The following is a 9,354-nucleotide window of genomic DNA, read 5'->3' as shown; positions in this document are numbered from 1 at the left end:
ACATGTGTATATCTTGGTAACCGCTGCACCAATTTCTTCCAAACTTGGCACAGTTATTGGCCTTGGTACAGCATACCAAAAGGCCGATAATTTTTAAAATCGGACAATAACCACGCCCACAGTCCACAGGGTAATTTAGAGAAATACGAAATCTTCGATAAATCAGTAAATATTAAAGCTAATTTATTCAAAATTGACGTTTGCAACAATTCTTTACCAAGAAATACGTTTATGGTAAAATTTTGGAAAATGGGCGTGGCACCGCCAACTTATGATCACATATATGTATATCGGTAACCGTTCTACCAATTTGTGCCAAACTCGGTATGGTTATTGTGCTTGCCACATAAAAGCAAGGCGTTGAAAATTATTGAAATCGCACTAAAATTACTGCCGCTTTTCATATAACGGTAAATTTCAGAAATGATTGAAACCATGGGCGTAGCCAGGTAGGGGCAGGGGGTGCTCGAGCCCCCGCCCCCCTAATTTTCCTTATATATATATAAAATAGTACCCTGAAATACCAGCTTAATAGGGTCGAGCCCCCCCTAAATTTCATTCTGGCTACGCCGATGCTTAAAACTTCAATATTTCGAAATTTAAGGACGCTAATTTACTCAAAATTGATACACCCCGGCTTACCATGTAGCGGTAGCTTTCGGAAAGGTGAAAAAGATATATGTATTTAATACTTGCGCCGGGTATTTAATGTTCGGCTCCGCCCGAACTTAGTCTTTCTTACTTGTTCATATTAAAAAAAAAAACCGGAACGCCCTCCAAATCTAAAAAATCAACGGTAATTTTTAACGACTTGAGACTTGCACTTTCTTAGACAACAATTAAATGGGCTACAGAACTGCATACCCGACAATTTTCTAAATATTCTGATTAAAAATTTGGAAATTTTGACGACAATTTTTCGAAGTTTGATTAATTTTTTTTTGCTATTTTCGCAAGCTTGGGAACTTGTATTATTGTGGTTTCTGTTACAGATTGAATTATATCTTAAATGAAACTTATTAAAAATAAAAAAAATAACATTATTTTCAAACAATATCATTTTAAATTTCGTTTCTAATTAGTTGAACGCAGGTGTACATATACATGTACATATACTATACATACATATATACATACTTGTACATAAATATCTGTATATGTACAGCCGCGGAAAATTATTGACACAGAATTGAATGGGCTATGAAACTGCATGTTAGAGTTTTTCCAAAAAATCTGATTAAAAGTTGCAAATATGTATACAAATTTACTGAACTTTCCTTCGTTTTGCACAAAGTTTAGAGATTTCATTTTTATGTTTTTTGTTGCAGTATGAACAGTATTTTTTCAAAAAAGTTGCCGAAAAAATAAAGAGAAAAAAATTTTGCATACATTAGGAAAAATTCCGTGTTAATAATTTTGCGCGGCACTTTACGCAGTTGTTTAAATTTACATACATCTACAAAACGTATAATATCAATTCATTTAACACTTAAGTTTTTTTTATTTCGTTTATAAGATAACATTTCATTGTGTTATAACAGTTCATGTTCACACGCCTGGTAGAATAAGTCCTTTTTTAAATATTCACAAAGTTTTTCATGTTATGTTCATGAGCATGAAATGGTATTATAACTTTGGTCCGATGTTTGTAAGTACCACAATAAGAAGAGATAGACCCATTAAAATGTATACTTAAATGATCAGAACGTCGAGCTGAGTCGATTTAGCCATGTCCGTCTGTCTGTCTGTCTGTCTGCCTGTCCGTCTGCTTGTATGCAATCTAGTCTCTCAGTTTTCGAAATATCCGGATGAAATTTTGTAGGTGGGTGTATTTTTATAATTTATTAATCATTTGTCGGAACCGGAAGAATCGGACCACTATAACATATATCTCCCATACAACTGATTGTTCAGTTATGAGAATTTTCGTTATAACTCTTCCATTTATGCAGCTGGAAACATGGCATTTCGCAATATTTCCAATCGTTATCAAAAAAATTCTTATGGTGAAAATGGCGAAGATCGGGTCGCTATAACCTATAGCCCCCATACAACTGATTGTTCAGATATGAGATTTTTTGCGACAACTTTTCCATTTATGCAGCTAAGAACATGAAAATTCGCGCCGTTTTCACTCATTGTTAACAGAATACTTATAGTGAAAATAACAAAGATCGGGTCACTATAACATATATCTCCCATACAACTGATTGTTCAGTTATGAGAATTTTCGTTATAACTCCTCCATTTATGAAGCTGGGAAAATGACATTTCGCAATATTTCCACCCGTTAACAAAAAAATACTTACAGTGAAAATGACGAAGATCGGGTTGCTATAAGCTATAACCTCCATACAACTGATTGTTCAGATTCGAGATTCTTTGTTATAACTTCTCCATATATGCAGCTAGAAACATGAAATTTCGCAATATTTTCACTAATTACCAACAGAAAGTTTACAGTAAAATTAACAAAGAGCAGGTCACTGTAACCTATTTATATCCTCCATACAACTGATTGTTCAGATATGGGGTTTTACTGTAAAACTCCTTTATTTGGACTGCTAAAACAGATACATTTCGTAAGCTATTCTATAAATAATAATACAAAGTCTACTGAGAAAATCGTCAAAATCTATGCTGTATAAGCTTTATCTCGGAAACCTGTGATTGTTCAGATACCAGTTATTACGATATATCTCCTTTATGTAGGAGTCTAAACCCATTAAATTATGTTACCGGTTTACATACCGATCACACAGCAGCGAAAATTACTTAGATTGGTGCTATATAAGGTATATCTTCCATACCTCTGACTGTTTAGATATGGTTTTTCATAAATATATGTACCTCCTCTGTCTATGTATTCTGTAAATATATAATTTTTTTCAAATACAGTAATCTGCTAAAGTAAAATTTTCAGATGTTCATGAAGGGTGTGAAGCCTTCGGCATAGCCGAAGACAGCGCTGCTCTTACTTGTTTTTATTTAAAAATGGTTCATATTATAACAAAACACTTGCTCTTTATTATATTAAAATATAATGGACTTTAGGAATAAAATTTTAGTGAAACTTCATACCTTTTCTAAGTATCATACAAAGTTTGAAACTTGGATTTATGTGGAATTTGTTATAATGTAAACCATTCTTAAATAAAAAAAATATGTAACATGAAAAGCTTTGTGAATATTTACAAAATGATAAGTTTATGTAAAAATAAGTTAATTAAAATAAAAAATTAAGTAAAGACAACAATTGTTGGCCATTAAAAACTAAATTTAAGAAAATTAATTGAATAAAAATCAAAAATGAAATAAAGTGTTTACATGACAACAAATTGCCCACCATTGAAAACAAAATTCAATATTTCAATTTTCATTCTGTCCTGAACATCTTCTTCATATTTCAAAATATAGCTGTCCAAAACGGTTAAAAAATCAGAATTACGGCTAACTGGTTATGGAGCAGCTTCTGATTTTTTTAACCAGTCGCTTACGGCTCCACACAGAGTGTCCAATCGCTCCTCATCTTTTTTTCCGATTTAATGCTTTAGAAGGGGTCACAATTGGCTCCTCTTCGGGTTGGAAGCCAACAAGAGACGTTGACGGTGATTGTTGAACCACTGTAGGTAGCCCTGTCTGCTGCGTCTGCTCAATTTCGGGCTCTTCATCGAAGCAATATTCGAAAAGAGGTTGCGACTCATATACATTAATGTCATGCTCAGGCTTCGGTGTGCATTTTTCACGATGTACGGTGCTACCAAACGTTGTGTTGCCAAATGTCCTTAAATAATATACATTAGAGCTGCAAAAACATCGGAGCACTATCGATAGTATCGATGTTTAAATATTTTTTTGAAAACATCGATGTTTTTCTTACTATCGATGTTTTTAGAGGATATGCCATCATTGGAAAGTTTATCCGTTGCTGATTTGGGGCAGGCAAGAAGTATAAAAATTAAAGCGTAATAAATTCATAACCTTTAACAGTACGCAAAAGCGTACCAATAAGGGTTCAGGGAAGTTATTACCAGGACCAAAAAATTTTAGCTTACAGCCTGCTGTCTTTTTCCTTACGAAATAATGGAACGGGCATATATTTCTGCTGAAAACAAGGGTGCCCGGTACTCCTCACAAACAAACTTTAGCAAACCATAATAGAAAGCTTAGCAAAATTCTTAAGAACTTCGTACTGCTTAAGAAAATTTGGCTCTATAAATTTTTTTGGACCATTTCTTGGGCTTTTTTATTGGTCGAACTAATTAAATGTTTGAAAATAATCATGATATAAAATTTTAAAGGTAAAACCGCTGAGAGACAGCCTGGACATTTTTGAAGTTTGCTAGCATAACAAAAATGTTTTCAAATTTTCAATCTCACAAATACATTATCACTTCCATTCTCAAATAAAAGAAAATTTGAATATTTTCATATACTTGTTTTTTGTTTTACTTGAGTTGCTCTCAAAATTTCAATTTTATAAAGTGGACAAACTTAACAAACAAAAAATAAATGATGGCCGACGAATTGAGCGAGCGGTTTTACCTTGAAAAATTTTTTTATCATGGAAAATAATAACATATAAAAACAGATCTAGTTTTTATTAACCCGTAACTTTAATTTCATTTCTGCTTGGATATAAAAATTTAATACCAATGGTTTGTCTCTACGGGAAGCATTGAATACCGAATAACGAATATTTAAAAAAAATTAAGACCAACCAACGCAGATCTCCATTAATTGAGAATATCGAGCAAAACTAGTGTGCCCATTGTAATTTTTCAATCCTTGAAGTAAACTGAATAAAAAAACATTAAACTGTATCTAATTTTTGTTGTTTTGCGAGCAATTTACCGATGTTTTTGTGCTTATCTAAGCGCTTAAAACGGATTTTTTCTTGCTAATTTTCTTCAGCCCTGGTTATTACTAATAAATTGATTTTGTCAGTGCGATCTCTAATTGGGAAAATTAAGAATAAAAACCTGAAGTGTACCCTGGATTAATTCCTTTAAATTATTTAATAAGACATAATTTATAACACATATTAGTGTTGTTGCTTTATGAATACTTTTATATTATTATAAATTAAATGTGACCTTAAATACAAGTCAAATTAAAATTTAAATTAATTATTGGATAATTTTAAAATAATAACTGTAATTTATTAAAAAATTATGTCTGTTAATTGATAAGGATTTCAGCTTGAAACAAAAAGTTAAAATTCCCAAGAAACCACGATAGTATCGATACTATCGATGTTTTAGTGGCAAAAACATCGAAAAACCGATAGTTTCAAATATCGATGTTTTTGCAGCACTAATATACATACATCTATAAGTGGACTTTTCGGCAACATATAATTGAAATACAAAACCTTGTAGTCACATAAAAACCATAGTTGCCAACTTGGTGCTTTAAGCACTAGATTTAGTGCTTTTTGAAAATTAAAACGCCAAAAAAAATTATTTAGTGCCTAGTGCCTTTTTTAGTGCTTTTTTTCTGAACTAAAATTACTTCGAGATAGTTAAAACCTGAAATAATTTGAAATTTTTAAGGCTGTGGCAGCACTGAATTTACAAGGACCTACAAATTTAAATGGACTAAAATACAACCATGATTGATAAAAAGCTGAAGTTGCAAACCCACCTTGTTAAATTCTATTCGCGTTGAAAATGCTAGTACGCAAGTAAGTTAAGTATTTCTTTTTTTCTTTTCTAATTATTTGTACAAATTTTGTTTTTGTGTTACCACCTGAGTAAAACACATCGTATCTTGTTGCTGAATCCAAATCTGTCCCCACAATTGCTCTAGCACTAGAATTTTGAGATATCCTAACCTCAAAGTGCCATAAACACGGTTTTTAGCGATATTTGAGGTTATATAATGAAAACATCAAATTATTTGCTCATTTATAATTAGGGCATCATTTTCGTTTGATGCGATTCGGTTTTTCTTTCTCGAGATATACCAGTTTTAATGTGCAGTACTTCGGTATTATGTTATGAAAAAAGCATCCCTTGATTCAAAAAAATTTGGTGCCTTTAGTGTGGTAAAACGCTTTTTTCCCAAGTTTCTGGTGCTTTTTGAAAATCAAAAGATGGCAACACTGATAAAAACTATTTAAGGGGCTACACCACAGTTAGCAAAAATTCAAATTAATTTTTTGATGTGTATACCTCTTTGGTTTCGGTAGGGGTAAAATTTGCGAAGCTGTAGCGCATAGCCCAGCAGAAAATTTCGAAGGGCTTAGCATGTGTATTTCAGCATAAAATTTTAATTTCATTAGAACCACCCTGTAAATGGTTGCGTACCTTTAGGCATACGAATAGTAACAAGAAATGCGGTTCGTATGTACACACATATATATGTATGAACTCATTTGGTGCAACTGGTTTTGATATTCGTAGATGGTTTTAGGCATAGGTTTAGTAGTCTATTTTGATAAAAAAAGCAAGGCGAAAATTTAAAAAAATACTGAAATCATTTTAACTGGGACCATTGATAACTGATGAACATACATTAATATATGTATGTATGTATAATATAACTATGTATGGATCCTATAATAGCTCTGACCCAATACTATTCGTGTTAAATCCTGGAAAAAGTCAACAGCAAAATCACTCTCTGAAGCGAGAGTAAAAAGTGAGTAACAGCAACACGTACGGAACAAAAAAAAGCATCGGGTAAAATCTTGCAACTTCAATCTTTACACAACTCTCCAAAAATCGCTCTCATTTACATGAATCACAGACTATATTCCGAAAAGAAAAATTAAATTTAGGAATATAAACAAATAGAAATGCTCAAACTATAAGCTCAAGAACAGTAATTGATGCGGTGTTTTCAAGATATTTTAACGCCCTTGAGTCACAAGTTTATACAAGTATCATATTTTATCAATCATACCGATAATTTCATGTACTAAAAGAATTAAAAACGAAAATGAATAAAAACAAATTAAATCAGCAAAATTAATAAAATTAAGTGAAATTAATGTTTAATTTCTAACCTACCCTACATGTGTATGTATGTAACTGAATCGCCTAAGAATTGCTTTACATATAAAAAGATTATCCACATTTTCGAGCTTAACTCCCTAATATGTAATTAGATTAGATTAGCCATACAAAATTAAAATTATCAAATTATCCCAGATTAAACTGATAACTTTTTGGTTTTATCGATTATACTTGCGAAGAAGAGGAGGAATGTCAAATGTAAAAGTAAACAAAAATTGACGCTAGTAAGGAAAAGAGGTTTGTAAAGGTATTTTTAATAAAATATTCAGTTAAAATATATTTAAATAGCATAATATAGCAGAGAAGAAGTTTAACTTTTCCTCGAGTAACAAGCAAACCAATTTGACAGCTAACGAGCTTTGATTGCGATTATATTTATATGTAAACGTACTTTTATGCTTTGGCGTTCGCATATGTTTACACATCAAATTTCATGAGTACTTAGTACTCACGCCTTTTTTTTTGTCTTAAAAAAGCTTTAAATTTCAAAATATGTTTATTATTTTAGGCGGGCATGTAACTCCGTAATACTCCATTAACATGCCTATCATGAATTCCGTCGGAGATCCCCACGTTGTCATCGGGAAATCGCAATAATGAATTCCGTTGTGATCATGAAATTCTCCCGCGAATTCGACATTCGTGAGAATGGTATCACTGATTGCGAGTTATTTTATTTTGATTTAAAAATATTAGTCCAAAAAAAAAAAAAAACAAAAACCAAAAGCAGCACTAACTACGAATGCGTCGGAATTCGTGACGGGAGATTTTTTCACGACGGGAGTTCACTCGGAATCTGTGATAGGCCTTTAAGTATTCTGGACTACCGCTGTAACCATGGCAGTGCAATTTTGGTGAAACTACGAAAATGTAATCACTGAATCTCAATTCCCAGGAACGTATGCATTCAAAGTATAGGCTATCGTAGCTATGTAAGTACATACACATGTATCCGAATTCAGTTCGTTCTTACATATCTATGTACTAGGGATGTTAATTTTTCGGCTTTTTCCGATCCCGGGATTTTCGGGATGACGTTGTCACAATCCCGGGATCCCGGGATTTAGATATTCATTACTTTTCAACAACTTAAACCGGAAAAATTGCTTCTATATTGTATGAGAAGCTCTCCTACCATGAAATAAATAATAATAAATGGGTTTGAAACATTCTTTTTTATTTAGACTGGCGTTTTTATTTTTTCTCTCTGACCGCAGGATTTATTTTGAAGGACTTTGTAATTTCAAAGATATGATTAAATCCAAAAATTGTTAAAGAAATTCAATGCAATGTAGAATAAAAATACGGGTAACAAATGCAATACGAAATTTCTTAAGAATATAAAAAAATTAAATTTTTGATGATGAGGTAATTTTTAAGCTGACAAAGTTAGAAGAACGAAACTCAAGAATGTTATCGAGTTTATATAAGCCCTTAACATATAATTTTTTCAAAAACACATTTTGCGAAATTTCAAGGATAAAATTTTAAAATGACATTTTCAATATTTACCAGCCCTTCTGCACTAGAAGCTTGAATCTATTTAAATTCTACAGGATTTCCTCATTAATTTTATACCCATACTTCTACTCTAAGCACATTTCTCTGAATTCCTTAAATAATTTTTAAATTACTGACGTCAGAGGGAAAAACTAAAAACGCAATTTTACTATATTTGGCCCATTGATATTTGGATTTAAAATTGACTATCGCGCGGTGTTATATGTATAATGAGCTAGACATTTATAAAAAAATATTAAATATTAAATAAAAAAAAAAGAAATATACCCGATACTGGTCAAGAAAAGGAGTTTCTATTATTGCCATCAGTACAAATTACAAATCTCGAAAATCCCGGGATTACTTGCCAAGAAACCCGGGATCTTCGAGACCTTAAAAGGTCCGGGATCCCGGGATTAACATTCCTAATATGTACATACGTGCATTCAAAAATACATATGTATGTACGTACATATGTATGTAGGTACTCGTATTGATGCGCGTTGAAGATGTTTGTGCTATGGCTTTGTATAGCCGTCATAGGTCGCTTTCCTTCCTTTTTTCCCTTCTCTATACTCTATCTTTCTTCTTACTCACGTAACATTTTCCGTTTAAAAAATTTGACTCTCCATTTTTGCGATACCGCCGCCTAAGAAGTTTCACTTCAAAAAAGTTGATTTTGCCGTATATCTAGTGTTATTTCTTATTAAAAACACATTTGATCTGGGAAAATTAAAGTGTAGTTTTCGCGTGACTAATTATTTTTGCAGTATTAAGATTTCGCAGAACCAAAGTATGTATGTAGTTTATATTCAATGTATTAACATATTAT

The sequence above is a fragment of the Rhagoletis pomonella genome, unplaced genomic scaffold (assembly GCF_013731165.1).
Source record: "Rhagoletis pomonella isolate Grant_MI unplaced genomic scaffold, Rhpom_1.0 Rhpom_scaffold_00003, whole genome shotgun sequence".
In the NCBI taxonomy this organism is placed as follows: domain Eukaryota; kingdom Metazoa; phylum Arthropoda; class Insecta; order Diptera; family Tephritidae; genus Rhagoletis; species Rhagoletis pomonella.
Note: the sequence above shows the minus strand (reverse complement) of the source record.